The 18,197-nt window shown below is 37.8% G+C and overlaps 1 long non-coding RNA gene across 5 annotated transcripts in view; it reads right to left on the bottom strand.

Annotated features, from left to right (window-relative positions):
• The window catches only part of LOC118144265 (uncharacterized), a 437,346-nt gene that overhangs the window by 312,710 nt on the left and 106,439 nt on the right, over positions 1–18,197 (bottom strand). For all 5 annotated transcript variants that reach the window (XR_013521933.1, XR_013521935.1, XR_013521934.1 and 2 more), the window contains exons 5-7: positions 17,326–17,389; positions 11,039–11,172; positions 3,431–3,540 (exon numbers count right to left, since the gene is read on the bottom strand). This is a non-coding gene — a long non-coding RNA (uncharacterized LOC118144265). The remainder of the gene's footprint in view (positions 1–3,430; positions 3,541–11,038; positions 11,173–17,325; positions 17,390–18,197) is intronic.

The raw sequence follows: 18,197 nt of genomic DNA on the forward strand, positions 1-18,197 counted from the left end.
ACAAAAAGTCCAAAGGGGCACAAATAGACAATCTAAAGTCACACCTCAAAAAACTAGATAAATAAAAATAAACCAAAGCCAAACCCAGCAGAAGAAAAGAAATAACAAAGATCAGAGCAGAAATAAATGAAGCTGAAACTTAAAAAAAAAAAAAAAAACTGGTTCTTCGAGAAGATAAACAAAATTGATAGACCATTAGTAAGATTAAGAAAAGAGAAGATTCAAATAAACCCAATTAGAAATGAAATGGAAGATATTACAATCAATACACTAGAAATACAGAGATCATTCAAGGCTACTATGAGTACCTTTATACATACAAACTAGGAAACATAGAAAAGATGGCTAAATTTTTTAAGATGTACCACCCTCCCAGATTAAATCAGGAAGAAATAGAAATTCTGAACAGACAAATAACAAGTAGCAAGACTGAAACAGTAATTTTTATAATTGCCAACAAAAATAAAGTCCAGGACCAGATGGTTTCGCAGTTGTACTGAAAACAGAACTGGACAGGGAAATGTTGAAAGCATTGCCCATGGGAACTGGAATAAGGCAAGAATGACCCCTTTCAGCACTTCTATTCAACATAATACTGGAAGTCCTACTCAAAGCAATCAGACAAGAGAAAGAAATGAAAGTCATCAAACTGGTAAAGAGGAAGTTAAACTGTCACTGTTTGTGGAAGATATGATCATGCCTAGGAAACCCTAAAGACTCATCCATAAAGCCCCTAAATCTGATAAATACATTCAGTAATTTCAGAATACAAAATCAATGTACACAAATCAGTAGCATGGCTAGACACCAAGAAGAACGAAGCTGAAAATCAAATCAAAAACTCAGCTCTCTACAACAGCTGCAAAAAAAGTAAAATAAAATTCTTAGGAATAAACAGAACCAAGGAGGTGAAAAGTCTCTACAAGGAAAATTACAAAACACTATAAAATATATCATGGATGACACAAATAAATGGTAATACATCCCATGTTCATGGATGGGGAGAATTAATATTGTGAAAATGACCATACTGCCGAAAGCAATATGTTGCTTTGATAATGCAAAGCATCATGTTGCTTTTGGTAGTATGGTCAAAATCGCTACAGATTCAATGCAATTCCCATCAAAGTACCATCATCATTCTTCACAGAACAAGATAAAAACAAACCTAAATTCATGGAGAATCAAAAAAGAGGCTGCATAGCTAAAGCAAGGATAAGCAAACAGAACAAATCTGGATACATCACGTTACTCAACTTCAAACTATACTAAAGGCTAAAGTTACCAAAACAGCCTGGTACTGGTATAAAAATAGCCACATAGACCAATGAAACAGAATAGAGAACCCAGAAATACAGCCAAACACTTAGGGCCAACTGATCTTCAACAAAGCCAACAAAAACATAAAGTAGGGAAAGAACACCCTATTCAACAAATGGTGCTGGGATAACTGGCAATTCACATGTAGAAGAATAAAATGGGATTCTCATCTCTCACTTTATACAAAAATTATCTCAAATGGATCAAGACTTAATCTAAGGCCTGAAATCATAAAAATTCTAGAAGATAACATTGGGAAAACTCTTCTAGAGGTCGAATAGGCAAAGAGTTCGTGACCAAGAACCCCAAAACAAATGCAACAAAAACAAAAATAAATAAGATATACAGTCAATAAACATATAAAAAAATGTGCAACATCATTATTTTCAGAGAAATGCAAATTAAAACCACAATGAGATACCACCTTACTTCTGCAAAAATGGCCAATATTTAAATATCAAAAAATAATAGATGTTGGCATGGATGTGGTGAAAAGGGAACACTTTTACATTGCTGGTGGGAAGGTACACTAGAACAACCACTATGGAAAACAGTATGGAGATTAACTAAAAGTAGAACCACTATTTGTTCCAGCAGTCCCACTACTGGGTATCTACCCAGAGCAAAAGAAGTTATTACATGAAAAAGGCACTTGCATGTTTATTGCAGTGTAATTCACAATTGCTAAAATGTGGAATCAGCCTAAATGCCCATCAATCAATGAGTGAATAAAGAAAATGTGGTATAGATACATCATGGAATAAAAAGGAACAAAATAACGGCATTCACAGTAACAAATGGAATTGGAGACCATTACTCTAAGTGAAGTAGCTCAGGAATAGAAAACCAAATATTGTATGTTCTCACTTATAAGTAGAAGCTAAGTTATGATGACACAAAGGCATAGGAATGGCATAATGGACTTTGGAGATTTGGGGGGAACTGTGAGAGGGGGTGAGGGATAAAAGACTAACCTTGGATACAGTTCACTCTGCTCAGATGACGGGTGCACCAAAATCTCAGAAATTATCACTGAAGAACTTATCCATGTAACCAAAAACCACCTGCTACCCAAAAACTATTTAAAATGTTTAAAAATGTTTAAAAGAATAAATGACAAAAGACATTTATTAAATTTAACTTCTCTTTCTCTTAGGTACTACTACTTTGTAAACCTATCCAAAAGAGCATGTGTGTGAGAATGTTATACAGTATAACCACTTCAGAAAAAAAATTGGCAGTTCCTCAAAATGTTCAATGTAGATATGACCCAGCAATTCCATTCCTAGGTATCTGTCTACTCAAGATAATTGAAACATATGTCTACCTAAAAACTTAGACACTAGTGTTTATAGCATCATCATTCATAATAGCCTAAAAGCAGAAACAACCTAGTTGCTCATCAAATAATGTGGAATCAGCCTAAATGCCCATCAATCCATGAATGAATAAAGAAAATGTGGTATATATACACCATGGGATAAAAAGGAACAAAATAATGGTATAAACAGATAAACCTCCAAAACAGTATGCTAAGTGAAATAGGCAGACACACACACAAAAAAATATATTGCACGATCCCATTTATCAAAAATGTCCAAAATAGGTAAGTCTATAGAGACAGAAATAATTTAGTAGTTGCCAGGAGCTAGTGGCAGGGGAGGTAGGGTTAAAGAAAGAGAAGTTTGGAACCAATGGATAGAAAGTTTCCTTTGGGGCAATGAAAACGTTCTAAAATTAGATTATGGTGATGGTCATAGTAAAAACTATTAAATTGAACACTTTAAACAACTGAACCTTATCAAATATAAAGTATATATCAGTCAAGCTGTTAAAAATTGCTTTAAAAAGAGAATGTGTGCTTCGTACCTTGACCAAGAGGAACCTAACAGCAACATCAAAGGTGTTTCATCCCTGTCTTTTAGCAACATTTGTACTTTTCATCGGCCCTCTGCTAAAAGCATCATTCACCACCAGCAGAGGGAGCTAAAATGATAATGTTAACCAATCTCTGCTCCCAACCATATATCCTGTGAGGACAGTAACAGACTATTTTCAAGTTTAAAGAAAATTAGAGATAGTTGAATTTTGTCCTTACTTATTTACTTACCAAAAGGATTGCAAAGTTTATATGAATAATTCATCTCTTTAAAACAAGTCCATATGGATCTGCTTATACATCACAGCTTCTTGACTGCACAATATTCTCCACAAGATTATCTAGATATAATGTGATAGAATATGACAATTGATGAAATATTTTTGTTCTCCTTCCCTATCACTTGCTTTTTAGGCAGTCAACAAAATGCGGCAAAACAAAGGGTTAACATCCTCCCATAAAATGTAATCATTGCAATCATGCATCTCCTAGCGTTGCCCCTGTTCCAGGGTCAATCAATTGTGATGTCATTACAGTGGTTAGGATATTACTGCAAAATAAACATTGGCTATTGTTGTTATATCCCAGGTTCATAAAACAGCTTATGAAAGGGCACTTATTTATTCAAGAAAAGTTATTGAATATCTATTATGTTACCAGGCAGTGGTTACAAAAAAAAAAAATGGACATAGAAAGTGCCCTTGTGTGACTTACATTTATATGGGGAAGGGTCTTGATATAGAATAAGCATACAAATAAAATGTAATATCAAATTGTAATAAACACTTTGAAGGAAAGGCACAAAATAATTAGAGAAACAGGGGTAGGGGGCCTAATTTAGATTGGGTGTTCAGGGAAAGTCTTTAAGGAGATAGCACTTACCCCCAAGAATGGAGAAGATAATATTCTAAGCAGGGAAAATAGTATTATGTGAGCCTTGAGGAAGGAAAAGACTAAAACAACTTCAAGAAAGACTCGGGGCTATAATGGAAAATGGCACCGGCTGAGGTTGAAGAGTAGGGAGGGGGCCAACCATGTCAGACCCTACAGGCCATGTTAAGGGATTGGTTTTTTTTTTGTTTCTTTTGTTTTTTTAACAGAGTTTTGCTCTTGTTACCCAGGCTGGAGTGCAATGGCACGATCTCGGCTTACCACAACCTCCGCCTCCTGCGTTCAGGCAATTCTCCTGCCTCAGCCTCCTGAGTAGCTGGGATTACAGGCACGCGCCACCATGCCCAGCTAATTTTTTGTATTTTTCGTAGAGACAGGGTTTCACCATGTTGACCAGGATGGTCTTGATCTCTTGACCTCGTGATCCACCCACCTCAGCCTCCCAAAGTGCTGGGATTACAGGCTTGAGACACCACACCCGGCCGGGATTGGTATTCTATATTAAATGTAATGGAGAGCCACTGAAGAATCTTTGAACCCATTAGTGGGTTATCATAGTTGCATTTCTAATAGACCATTCTGGCCATAGGGTAGAAGCTTGATCAAAGAGGCTCAACAGTAAATGTGAGAAGGACATGCTAGCATAAGGAAATCAACAACTGTTTTGTTAATTGAATCTGAGATTCAGGAAGGTTGGGAAATTGTAGGATCCATTATAGAAAAATAATGACAGCCTATTTCAGGGCAGGCTCCACAATTCATGGCACAATCTGTGTTCATTCCATTTCCCTGCTAACACCAATCCTAGCTACATCAAAAGAAAAACAATCAGCAACTCTGAAAAGCATAGTCAAGCAACAGTAATGCTGCTTTTCCCTCTCTCAGGTTATATAGAATCAGTCCTAAAAAAGAAAAATAATAATAAACTACTTGCATACTTCCCAGAGAAAACATGTCTAATTTAAAAATGTATACGTGCTTTCCTAAAACTGTGGGCCCCTGTCACTCCAGCTGTTAGAGTTATAATGGTGCATCAAATGAGGGTAATCAATTTTACACAGATGAGTAAAGATATAATATTTCAAGCTGAGCATTGGAATTAACTAAATTTACATGCATGTTGTAGTGGTAAAAGCATGGAATGTAATTTCAGAGGACATGGGGTCAATCCTTACTCAGCCACTTACAAGCTCTGTGACTTCAGGCAATTTACACAACTTCTCTAAACCTCCAGTTCCCTGCATATAAAATGTAGATAATAATAATGTCCGCCACACAGAAAGGTTGTGAACGTGAAGTATGTATGTTAAATGTTCAATGGCTTTTCAATGTAATTATTTTAAGAATGAACTTCCAAAAATGTAATCGATTTCCTCAAAATAAATTTCTATTAAAAAATAGAAATCATTCTAGAAAATGGCATTTTCCTTAATAACATTTAACTTGATTGAACATTTCAACCTAATTGAATAAATTGAAATATTTTAGGTAGTTCTCTGCATCAAAAAAACACCATACAAACAACTATAAAGGAACTGGTTATAACTTTCCAACAGTGTAGAAGTGCTAGATATTGAGAAAATAAAGTGAAATGAAATAAACAGAATGTAAAAAATGCCACCTTAGTTTCTAAAGAATGAGACTATTTATTTCCAAAGGCAATCAATATACCCTGGAAACAAAATAATCGTTCAGTGTAAAAGCATTATGAAAATACTTCCAGTACCTCAGCTCTATCACTTACTCATTATGTGACTTTACACCCTTAAAGTCTATAATTCAATTTCCTCATTAATGAAATGGAGATAACAGAACCTAATTCATAGGTTTTTCATGAACAGTCAAATAAAATTGTACTTGTAAAGCACTTTAACACAGTGCCTGGCAAAAGTAGGTACTCAGTAAGTGTCAGACATCATTGATATTATTATTATTGTCTCTGTATCTGAAAGTATGTTTTAGGTATTTTGCTTAGAGAATATTTAGGGTGTTTATCTCAGATATTTTCAAATAGAATAAGTGGATTAACTCCAAGCAGACTCTGTCTCCATCACTCCATCAAAATTGTTCTTGACCAGGCATAGTGACTCACACCTGTAATCCCAGCACTTTGGGAGGCTGAGATGGGAGGATTGCTTGAGCTTAGGAGTTTGAGACCAGCCTGGGCAACAGGAGACCCTGTCTGTTTAATTTTTTAACAAAAAAATTAAAAATTAACCAAGTGTGGTGGCATGCATCTGTAGAGCCAGCTATGTGGGAGGCTGAGTGGGAGGATCCCTTGAGCCCAGGAGGTTGAGGTTGCAGTTAGCCACGATCATGACGTTAAACTCCAGTCTGGGTGACAGAGCAAAACCTTGTCTCAAAAAAAATTACTCTTGCTAAGAGTTATTAAAGACCTGCACAATGTTAAACCTTACAGATATCCTCCTTCTTCATTTTAAATTAATTGTAAGTATAGTTTACTATTGATCACTCCCTCTCACCTGAGATAGTTTCTTTCCTAGCTTCCAGACACTGCTGTCTCCTAATTTTCCTCTACTCTCATTGGTCACTTCTCCCTAATGTTTGCTGGCAATGATTCTGTACATCAGCCTCTGCAGTTGACCTTTTATGGGCTAGCCTTCAGAGCACTTCAGGTTCAGTACTTTTACCTCTTCCCTATTCTACTTGTACCCACCGCATTAGTGGTCTCAAAAAATATTGTGACTTTTAATACTACCTACATACTGACAATTATCAAATTTTAATATCCAGTCTGGCGTCCTCTGAACACCAGACATATACATTCAACTACACATTGGATGTTTCCATTCAGACATAACATGCTCTCTAAATTAACACATAAAATTCCTGCCTCTTTTTCTTTTCTTCCAAACTTTTTCTTCCTACAGTCTTCCACATCTCAGTTAATGACAGCTTCATCCTTCCTGTTGATCATTCTTGTTGATCAAGAATTCCTTGAATTCTTCCTTGATTATTCCGTCCAACCCATGAACTTCAAATCCAATCCATTAGCTAACTCTGCCCAATCTATGTTCAGGACATATTCCAAATTCAACCCCTAATCCAGCCACTGGTTGTCACTTCCACCATTATCACCCTAGTCCAAGCCATCACCACCCGGACTATGATGGCCTTGCCTCTTCCTTCACCCCTCTTCATAACTCATCTATTCCCCACCCAGCAGAAAAAGACAGTCCTTTAAGTATAAATTAAGCCACATCACTCCTCTGCTCAAACTCTCCAGTGGCTGTCCATTACACTCAAAGTGAAATCCAAGGTCCTTGCAATAGCCAGTCCGAGACCACCCTGAAGTCCTCCTTCCTTCTCAGTGCACTCCAGCCACACTGGCCTCCAACTGCCCATCAAACATAACAGCCTGCTGCAGCTGGCTCGCAGTCTTTGTATTTGCTGTTTCTTCTGTCTGGAGAGCTTCTCCCCATGGATGCCTGCACAGCCCACTCTCTGACTTTCTTTAGGTCTTTTATTTGATATCACCTCTCAGTGAGCCCTCCCCTAACCATTCCACTTAAACAGAAGTTCATCCTCCCTGACCTCATACTTCTTACCTTCCTTCCCATCGCTGCTTTTTTTAAGCTAATTGCAAACTGGCATTCTATATATTTTAGATTTTATAATATGTTGTATTTTGTTAATTTTATTCTACTTATTATCTGCCTCTCTAGAAAGTAAACTTACTCTGGAATGTAAAGGGCAGGGATTTTTATCTGTTTCTGTTTGCTTGCTTTGTTTCCAGAACCAAGAGCATCTTACCATGGCAGGCACTCAATAACTACTTGTTGAATAAGTGGCAATGATGAAGGCAGGCCAAAAATAGATGTTAATTGACCTCGTAAACATTGTTAAAGCCTTAAGGCTTCTGGCACTTAAGTAGGTCAGTTTTAAATTTAAAAAATATTTTAATATGCCTGTGAAACAAAATCTCGTTTAGCACACATAATAATTGGTCCCAAGCCAGGTGCAGTAGCACCCACCTATAGTCCTAACTACTTGGAAGGCTGAGGTGGGAGGATTGCTTGAGCCCAGGAGTTTGACCAGCCTGAGCAATATAGGGAGATCCAGTCTCTAAAATTATTTTTTAATAAAAAAAATAACAGCTCAGATCCCACACCTGCTAAAGGTAAGCCAGGCACAGAGTGGTGGGAGGTGTGTGGGCGAGCAAACACAGGGTCCTGCCACTGCACACGGCCAGTCATACTGGCTGCTGTGGCGGGGCAGCCAGGTGCAGACACCAGCAAAGGTCCTAGCTCTGTGCGAAGCTGTGGCTAGACCAGATGTACTGCATACGTCTGCTGCAGTCACCCATGTCTGGATGAGGGGAACACTGTGACACCCAGAAGCTTCAAGATACCAGGAACCACAGATCCCCAAAGAGGGTGTCACAGCTCTGACTCGGGGAGCCCCTAGCCCAAAAGGCCACAGTTCTTCTCTTTTTCTCATTATCCTTAATGCAGCAAGCAGGGTGTGGGGGTGTGTTTCATCCCTATTGTGTTAAGCTCTTTCAGTCCTGTAATTCATCAGGTCTCGAGTTTTTGTCCGGAGTCCAGGAAGAAATAGGTATGCAGACAACTGGAGGGCAAGCAAGGCAGAGAGGAGCCTCACTGAGCAACAGAACAGCTCTCAGGAGACCCACAGTGGGTAGCTCCTGTCCACAAGCAGGTGATCCTGATGAGTGTCCAGCTCTTGGTGGAGAGAAGACTCACAGTGTGTAGCTACTTTCCATAGGCAATACTTAATAAGTATTTAAGTATTTGAGTCTGGGTTTTTTATGGGCTCAGAAGGAAGTATGTGCTGATTGGTCCATGGGTGGCCATGAGCGGGCCCAGAAGCAGCACCATTAATTCTCCCTCTGGGCAGCAGACTCCACCTGGAACTGGGAACCCAACCTCAGGCTTCAGGCAGTCCCTGGCTTGAAGGTGGAGTTTTATTAGGGACCTGCCCCTTTCTAATGAGAAGCCTGTCTGCCCTCAACAACATGCCATTCACCATGTCCAGGCTGCTCACAAGGGGCACCTGTAGGCTCATGTTGAGCACCTCTCAGTTGCCCTGGCCTCGCTCCATGAGCTCATAGGTACCCAAATCTTCAGAGGGGGTCCAAGGTGGCAGGGGGCTGGTATGTCAGTACCATCCAAGCATGTGCACACCTGGCTGGCTCATGACAGCACCCAGGATCAGCTTCAACTTTGCTAAGAAATCAGAGCAGACACCAGGAGTGGAGAGATGCCAGGGAGTGGGATCAGGCATTCTCAAGCCTATAGGGGCAGGGGGCTTCCCAGGCCCCTGAGAGTGCAGAGATGACCAGGTCCAGAGCCACGGCTGGGAGCCTCAGCTGTGCCCTGGAGCACAGGGCTCCTGCCCCTTTAACTTGGTAAAGGGCAGGCTCTCACATGTTCCCAGCCCCTGTCAGCTCTGTGAAGTACACAGCCTCAGCCATGCTGTCCCCTGCTACAGCTGACATCCCCAAAGTGGCTGCCCTAAATGGGCCACCACTGCTATCAATTTCTTATATGGACAAGTCACCAGTGTAAACCAAAATTAGAAATCCACGTTTGTGTTATTACCAACTGAATGTCCACAGTTCCTTGGCACTGGAATGCTCACTCAAGAGATTTTTTTTTTTTTACCACTCTATAGAAAACACTGATTTTGCTCGGAAAAGGCTTCAACTTAGTAAGTATTTAAGGAAGTTGAGCTAATTAATAGCAACCTGCCTCTATGTTAGAGATGACACACACCTTCTACAACACTCAAAGCAGCCTTGAAATAGAGGTACCAAAACTCCCCGATGGGTCCCACCCCCATTTATCAATATGATTTCTCGATCCATTTTCTTTGCTTGCACAAGAATGAACCTCCACCAACAAGCTGTTGCCACAATTACACCCTCACAAATAAAGGAGAAATGGAGAGAAAAATTCCTAAAGAAAAAAGGCAGATGAAAAGTAAGACTGCATCCCACTAATTGAGAAAGATAATTTCTATTCATGTTCGGAATAATTTTACTTTATCTATCTATGAAAAGAAGAATTGCTAAACAAATAAGTGTAATAAAAACCATTCTGAGGAATGTAGCTCATTTATGCATGCCTCTTTATTTTCTCCTTGTTTCCAAAAAAAAAAGATCATTCATGAAACTTAGTACAGTTGGTATATATATGTGTGTGTGTGTGTGTGTGTGTGTGTGTATGTGTGTGTGTGTGTAGAGAGAGAGAGAGAGAGTGTGTGTGCGTGTGTGTGTATATATATAGAGAGAGAGTGTGTGTGTGCGTGTGTGTGTGTATATATATATAGAGAGAGAGAGTGTGTGTGTGTGTGTATAGAGAGAGAGAGTGTGTGTGTGCGTGTGTGTGTGTATATATATATAGAGAGAGTGTGTGTGTGTGCGTGTGTGTGTGTGTATATATATATATAGAGAGAGAGAGAGAGAGAGTGTGTGTGTGTGTGTGTGTATGTGTGTAATCAAGGCCTACTACTGCCACTAGACCATAAGCTCTAGGAGGTCAGGAACCACTTCTGTTTTCCTAGTCAGTGTATCTTCAGCATGAAACACAGTGCCTAGCCCAGAGCAAGTTCTCTATAAATATTTAGCCAATATTAAATAATTAATGTTAATAAAGGGAATAAATAATAATAATAATGGTAATAAATAAATGTTCCTTATTAGCACTCTCTGTGCCTAGCATTGTTTAAATTTGTAGTACTTGTCAACAGATTCTTAAGAAATTGCATTAAGAGGATAGCCTTGAGGAAGGTGGTTTTAGAATTATCAGTTCATTTATTAAACTACTGAAACAATAATTATAAGTTGTTTGTAACTATTCCCTCAGGCATGTGCTCAATTTGACAATATGTTGTTATATGCCTGCTTCATGCCAACATTGATACCTTTCAATTGATAAAATACCTGTACTATTTGACACCACCTACCTGTCCTGGCCGCAGCCTCCCTGGGCTTCTTTCTAATATCCTTTTCTAACTAATCCTCTTTGGTCCCACAAATTCCTCTTCCTGGTCTGTCCCCTTAATGTTGATATTTCTCAGGTTGGTCTTCTTTTTCTCTTCTGTCAGGAAAGCAGCATAAAATAAGGTTTATCAATATGGGCTTAGATTCAGCCTGCCTGAGGTTAAATTCCAAATTTAAAGCTCTCTAGCTGTGTGATCTTAGGCCTCATTCTCTGCATATATAAAATAGGGTATCTATAAAATGTAGATGTTAATAATACCTAACTCATGGGGTTGTTGTGAGAATTAAATGAGCTAATACTTGTAAAGTGCTTCAAACAGTGCCTGATATATATTTAGTGCTCAGTAAGTGTTGGATATTTACCTATAATCTCTTCCTCTGCTAGTTCATCAATTCTCACACTACATCCATCACCTCTCAATATCAGTGTCAATCATGACCACTTCACTAACCAAAATTCCCAAGTGTAAAGACATCTATCCTTGCCCTCTCTAATGCACCTGAATACCAGCTGAGTCCAAACCACTAAAACCCAACACACCCAAATCTGGACTCTCCTTTCTCAAATCTGTTTATTTTTAGGAACACCACTTTTCTTATAACCAGCCCCTTTGAAAATTTTGTTGTGTTCTTCTAGCTGGCCTAGCCAGCATGTAATAGCATTTGTTGAATCCATGAGTATATGCAAAATCAGTGGTTTCTCAGTCACCTTCTCACTTCAATCAGTCCAAGACCCTGCTGCCAGAGGAATCCTTCTAAGACATAGTTCTAATCAAGTTTCCTATGTATCTGCAAAGCACCTGAACTTGAATGCAATCTTCTCCCAACCTTAAATTTTATAGCATTAGTCCTCAACAGAACTTTTTTAAAAGTCCAAGAGCTAACTACAGTGTATTAGTTACAATTTTCAATGGATTCTGAGCTTTTCTGCCATCATCCTCTTGCTCACACTGTCCCCTGCTCCTAAATGTCTTTCTCTGATGTCAAATTGTTGCCGATCATTTAAGACCCATCTCAGATGCTGTCTGCTCCAGAAAACCTTCCCAGATTCCATCAGTAGGATGTACTTCCCCTTGCCTCCAAATTCCTGTAGCTCTTTGAGCTGTTCCTAATGAATTTCCCATATGCTACACTCTAATATGGTTATCTGCCTAAACTTTGAATCTTCCTTGCCAGATTGAGAAGTCACATAATGTGTAGGATAGAGCCAAATTTACCATATATTGAGGAATGTCTTTCAAGTTCTCTGAGCCTCAATTTCCTCAAGTTCTCTGAGCCTCAACTTCCTTGTCTGTAGTATGGGGAGAATAATTAACACCCATGAAAATATAAAAACTGGTCTTTACAAAGACAGTCAATGGTAAGGAAAAATGTTTTTTCCCATTATAGGTGAAGATTTATCACAATTAGGTAAAAATATGAAAACACTAAAAAGATTGACAGAAAACAGAAGAAAAATGTTAACAGTAATTATCTTCAAGTGGTTGATTGCAGATGATTTTTATTTTGTTCTATACTTGCTTACTTTCCAAGGTTTCTACAACTAGCTTATATTCCTCTTGCAACTGGCTCAACAAACAAACATTTATAGAATACCTTAGGTGACTATGCTATGATTGATGATACAAAAAAGAAGAAAAAGCCAGTTTATAAAAGGTTTTTATAAAAAGAAACATTTTTTAAAATGCTAGTGTGATATATGGCTCTCAGTACCATCCAAAAAAGGAAAAAAGACATTTCTGCCTTCAAAATGCATTAAATTTCAGTCATAATGTGAATGGAAAATGCTTAAGTCCAATAAAGAACCTTAGAAATCATCTGCCAAAAATATTTGCCATCACAAGTTGTTAGGATACTGACACAGCTCCTGAGTTCTGGGTTTTTAGAGCCAAAAATGTTCTACTACTGGGAGAGAAAAACACAAACATAGAGACAATTGCATCAAGTCTGTGATGAAGAATTTATGTCTGGATCAACTCCAAGAATCCATGTCAAGAAATATTTGAAGCTGCAGAGGTACATGTTATAGTCAGTACCTTCATTATTTTAGAAACTCTTCTCAACTGCAAACTTGCCATGTCCAAAACTAGATAGATTTACTATCTTCGTTTCAAAGCCTGCTCTCCTTCCAGGGCTTAAAAGCATGGCTTGAGTCAAGTAGACACCACAGATTCAATGCTAACTGTGCCATTTGGAAAGTTGTTTGATTTCTCTGAGCCTTACTTTCTCTTTATAAAAAGAAGATGATATAATTATCCTACAGGGTTCTTGAGATAAATAAATGGGGAAAAGTGTATTTAAGGTACTTAGCATAGCACCTAGCACAAATAGGGACACAAAAATGATAATTATTTGGCAGGAAATCGTCACAACCTACCCAACCTCCCAGGCTAAAGGCAACAGAGATGTTACAGCCATTCTGTCCCCTGTATGTACCGCAATCACCAAGTTCTGCCAATTCTGCCCCTGAAATATCTCCAAAATCTAACACCTGGCTTCTCTCATGTCTACTGTTGCATACTGATTATAGCATTTCTCATCTCTTGATCAAATCAGTAATACCTCCTGACTCCTGCTTCTACCACTCATCTCTGACTTCTCCCACAGTTTCCCCATGCTGATACCAGAATTCTATTTTCCCAGAAATAAAATAAGACTATACCACTTTCCTACTTAAAGATGCCCTGGCCCACTGTTGAGCCCAAAAACCAAGTCTAAGCTTAATAACACAGCATCCAGCACCATGTTAACAACCCCTCTGCCTTAGCATATCTTTTCAGCTTCACCTTATGCCAGTCTCTCAAGGCTCACACATGTTCACCCTAAGCTACAGCCATGCTAATCATTATCTAAAAAATATATTTTGTCTCCATCCAACCCCCAGGACTGCGTTACTATTCCTATTCACTTAACAAACTCCTGCTGATCTTTCAGGAACTCACTCTAAACAACACCTTTTTTATGAAACCTTTCTTTGAAGCAGAGCTAGTTTCTCCACCTTTTTACTCTAACAGCATAGTTTCCATCCTGGTTATTGTGCAACATTTTAATTATTTGTTTTCCATGTCTCTTCTCAACTCAGCAGTGAATTGTTTGAAAGTAGGTTCTATATGTATTTACTCCCACATTCCCAGTGCTTGGCATCTATTTGGATGGGCAATCAATGTCCTTGAACAAATGCATTTTGGTTAAGACTAGGAATTGAGGTTTCACTAAACCTGGAAGCTGTGACCTGTTAAAATGTAACTCAGTAAGAATATTTCATTAACAAATATCCCCAACGAGTTGGCCCCAAAACTTTGTAACATACTCTGATTTCATGAAATCATGGTAAATGTTCAAAGTACTCTCATGTCATTAGGAAAGAAGAAAGGAAGCAAGGAAGGAAGGGAGGAAGGAAAAATGATCTATTTGCCTGTTTCTGTCCTCCCATTTCTATAGAATTGAAAAGACTTTCTTAAGGGAAAAAAAAACCCTTATGAAAGGAATGGAAAGTCCCTTATTGCTATCATATATTTAGTGGTACCACATGCAAAGCCCTGTTACACATTAGCTTTCATTCTACTAACAGTTCTGCAAACTTGGTACAGTTACCTCATCTTACAGATGAAGATACTCAAAGATGAAGTTGCTCCAAGTCTCATAGCTTAATGACTGAGTAGAGATTTGAATTCTGGCTTGCGAGAATCCAAAGCCTATATTGTGCTATTATGCCATGCTCCCCTTCTACTAGATGACTGAGCCGATGACCCTTACCCCATCCTACCCATTTCCAGCAATCTTGAGGGGAAGATAAGGAGAAAATCTGGGCAGGAAAAACAGATGAGATATGAGCAAAAACAAATAAAGCTTGGTAAGAAAACAAAAGGGATCCTCTCTTAGAAAATGTATTTAGACTTTTGTTAAATACAGCAATGAGATTTCTTTTGGCAAACTGCCCATCTAAAATCTATGAAAAAAAATCAAGAAACTAATGTTATTTCTTATTAAAGAGCAATGAAAACAAGCAGGGTCATTTTATTAATCCACAAACCTAATAATACTCAACAAAAGGTTTCTGTAAATTTTAATTGCAGTAATCTGGACAATGTTTTACTATGACTCATTGACTTGAGCCACAATGTTTGTGCAATATATTTTACCCTGCTTTATGAGATTGTAATTGCAGTGAAATGCTACTATGTATACGCAATTAAAATATACTGGACTTATCAAAATAAAGCATTTTGGGAAATAGCATACTTTTTACTTATTTACTTTACTTTATAAATCCTGCATGTCCTTGGAATAAAATCCACAAAATTTGTTCTTCTAGGTGAGCTCTATCTCCTCACTTTTACAATTTCTGCTCAACACCTCTCATTTTCTCTATTTTAAAATATGCTTACCTAGTGTTATTTATTCTCTAGTGTTTAAGAGAGTTAAACCTAATATATAGAATGCTTTCTACTAGCCTTTTCACAAATCTTTGTCAAGAGCAGGAATATAGGAAGTTCTGCCCTCTACTCTGCAAAGGGGACTGTGCCCAGTGATGGCTGCTTATCTCCCCTGAGCTGACTACTTCTTTTCTTCCCTCTCTAGATTTTCCTCTCAATGACGCTCTCTACCTTTTCCTCATACAAAGAGTTCTATTTCTCTTTCTGTCTTCTTTTTCTTCAAAAAATTATTCACTGGCTAGATACTCCATGGTTTGCTGATGTGTAGAGATCTATAATTCCTTAGGCAAAAACATCAGGGTGACAGATATTACAGAATTCAGAATTTTGGAGGATTTGAGAAATGGAATACATTAGGAATGATATCCAATAAATTATATAAAATCCTCAGTGGGGTTCGGGGAAATACCCTACAATCAAACACATCCATATTTCTGCAGCAACTTCAATGAATATTTACATGACATGAGAGAAAGACCATAAATAGATTCACATCGGTTCAATTTAAATGATGCCACCAAATACGTTTCTAGAAGAAGCTTTCCCTTTTCAGAACTCCTAGGATTTCAAAACTGCATATGAGGGATTATAGATCTATGCATACTCTAGCTGCAGAATTTGGGGGAAACAACTTTGCAAAAAAGGAACCTGTTAGCACTTCATCATTTTGGAGCACAGCCCAAGCTTTGTCTGTGCCCTGCCACGGAAGTATGAACACATGGACATGATAGACGGTTAAAAATCCTAAAAGTGCAGTTCTAAGAAGACCAGAAAAAGATCCATACATTGGGCATATGGAAGTATCCACGTCTGGATATGAAGGCAATATTTGGCAGAATTAAATAAAGCATACAAATAAGCAGGAAGATCATGTAATTTCAAGTAATTTTGTTATTTTTTTCTCATTAATTTTATTCCTGGTTTGAAAAGAAAACCTACCCCTGGTTTACATGTGAGTCTGATTGGACACATATTCTCAGGAGCAGGCTGCATACCAGTAGGAGCATGTCCATTATCATACATGAAATTAGACAAGGGAATCAAACCGAGTTAAGGAATTGATAACACCATATACCACTGTCCTTTCTTTTTGAACGCTGTGGACATGTGGATATATTTAAAGGTTTCCTTTATGTTGGATAAAATCAAGGACAGATCCGACTGATTTTACGTAATAGGCTATTTCAAAGTACTGAATTAGCTGAACTAATGCTTTCTCACAAAATAAATAATTCTGAAAGAAGATAGATCTTTATTCCTACATCCCCTCTCCTCCCTTCTCAATTAATTAGATTTTGTTGGTGAAAGGAAGTTAAGAAATTCAGCATAAGCCTGATTATATCATGAATGTAAAATGAGCAGGGCAAATAATGGGCTCTATACTCTTTCAAACAAGTTAAATAAGTCCATAATAGCCCACCAGTTGTGTAAACACTATTTCACTATACTTGTAAAAAAAATATTGACTTACCTGTTAACTAAAATTATCCTGGTATGCTTCAACTAAGCTTATTAGTAATTCTTGTGGTGTATGTGAATGTTTTTAGTTGTGGACTTTTATCAAAGATTATAAGAATTAGGAAAACATCCGTTCAGCAAGCTCAGAAAGTAGACGCATAGCAGAATACATTTTACCAGAGTCAATTTTAAGAATTTCCAATATAAGAGTCAAAAGAATAAAGAGTGGTTTCCATCCTGGCCAGAGATAGTCCATTATACTGCAGCTTATTAACACAGAAATACATTCCAAAATTATAAATAAGAATATTTCTCTTAAACAAAATGCTAAATGAATATCACATTAGCCTACTCACCTTACATGTAAAAGTCCTGATGTTTTTTCTCTGATGTCTCACCAGGATGCATTACTGTGAGTAACTGATTGAAAGAAACCAGAAATATACATATTATAGGTGAAAGAAGGTTTAACATATAACTTGGCCCTACTGTTCACTTAATAAACCACAATTCTTTGCTCCAACTGGTTCAACTGCAGTCTACAAAGATCACATTTTTCTTTACAAAAATAAGTGAATTTCTTCCTCAATAAAATAATAATAAACCCGTGTTCTATCCAGTTTAATGCTCTATGTGACTAGAATTCCCAAGGGATTTGGAAAAGGATGCAGGACTTAAAGTCAAAAGTTTCAATTAGAATTTTGACTCCATCACAAACTTTCTGGCCATCATTAGGAAACCCACTTGCATTTTTTATCCTTAAATGTAGGGTAAGAATAGTACTTACCTCTTATGAATACCCAATAAGACATGTGGCTATATAAAGGGCTAAGTCAATGTCGATGGTCGTTATCATGCAATTTAAGAACATGATCTTACAAATTAAATGGCACTCGTCACAAAACAAAGAGACCACTGCTCAATAGCGTTGCTGAAACTTTATTTTCATGTGAAGGAATTTGGTTTGCTGTACTTTTATCTTTATTAGCTAAGATAAAGTAATTAACATGCATTCACTCAGGCCATAAACTCATCATCATCTGGACCATCCCTATTTTCCATCCATATGATGCTCTATGATATAAGATTTACAAGACCTTGAAGATTCATCAGGCCATTCTCAAATATTCATGTTTCCTGTGCCTTGAGTTTTTACTGAATATGCTTGATTGTAAGTGATAACAGATGAATTTTTACTAACCAGTTTCAACAACAAAACAAAACAAAA

The sequence above is a fragment of the Callithrix jacchus genome, chromosome 9 (assembly GCF_049354715.1).
Source record: "Callithrix jacchus isolate 240 chromosome 9, calJac240_pri, whole genome shotgun sequence".
Lineage (NCBI taxonomy): Eukaryota > Metazoa > Chordata > Mammalia > Primates > Cebidae > Callithrix > Callithrix jacchus.